Here is a 1199-nt window from a genome sequence, read left to right as displayed (position 1 = left end):
TATAATTTTGTTTGCATCTTATTTTCTGACAGTTTCTTCCGCATCTGTTTGATATTTCACTCCGTTCTGACAATTTCGTTTCTGGTTCTAGCAATTCAGCATCGTGTTTTAATAATTCGTTCAGTTTCAACAGTTTTATCTTTGTTCTATTTTAACAGTTCTATCTGTACCTTTTTGAAAGTTTAATCTGCATCCCATTTTAGTAATTCAGTTTACATCTCAAGTTTCAATAACTCTGTCTATATTTGAGTTCCTGGAATTTTCTTATTCGAGGTTTTTTTAGTAAGTTGTAAACTCCAATGGACACTTAATTTTGAGAGGAGATATTAGAAAATATTAAAATATTTTAATATTAATTAGATTAATCTTAATTAATAATTTTTTAATTATAAGATGTTAGATAATTATTATTTGATTGTTTTTTGAATTATTGTCCATCAACTATAACTCTATAAGTAAGTAGTGCCTTGTATCATATTGGCAAAGCGTCTAATTATCAAATTTAATATTCTTATTATCATGAAGAATTTTAACAACAATAAGTGTTTGTCTTATTCAATTTACAATATTCATATTTACTTGAGGCTTTGAATGTGAGTTACAGAAGAGTATGAAAAACACTTTCATGAAATTGAGAGCAACGAACAACTTCGTTCTTCAAGCTAAAGTAGTAATAAGGGTAAGATCATCCGGGATCCTTTCTTTGTAGGGTACAGATTTTGTAGTAGTCTTCTTGGCATCACAAGTTTTGAATTGTGCTGGAATCTTGGAAGAATCTAGATGATTTTCCATGTCAAAACTTTGAATTGTCACAAGATTTATTCATGTTGTAAAGTTAGTATCATCAAATTTCTCATTAATTGGGAAGATGTTTTCTTGATGGTGGAATCGTTGACAGAAAATCATAAAGAACAGAATGCCTAATATATTAAGATTTATTTCGAACTAAATGATAACATTCTATATTAAGATTCTTTAGCATGGATAAGTAGTAGGAGTGTGTTTTTTGTTGAGAATATAAACTTAAAATATATTGTTCTAATATTATTTTATTTTTGTTTGGTTGAAACTTTGCTATTTTGCCCTTTTTCCGTTGGCAACGTCTTACTATACACATTATATGTTGAAATTAAAAATTTAATTAATTAATAAATTTATGATATATATTAAAGTTTTTTAATAATATAGAGAATGGAATT

Source organism: Arachis ipaensis, chromosome B02 (assembly GCF_000816755.2).
Source record: "Arachis ipaensis cultivar K30076 chromosome B02, Araip1.1, whole genome shotgun sequence".
NCBI classification, from domain to species: Eukaryota; Viridiplantae; Streptophyta; class Magnoliopsida; order Fabales; family Fabaceae; genus Arachis; species Arachis ipaensis.
This window is presented reverse-complemented; position numbering follows the sequence as displayed.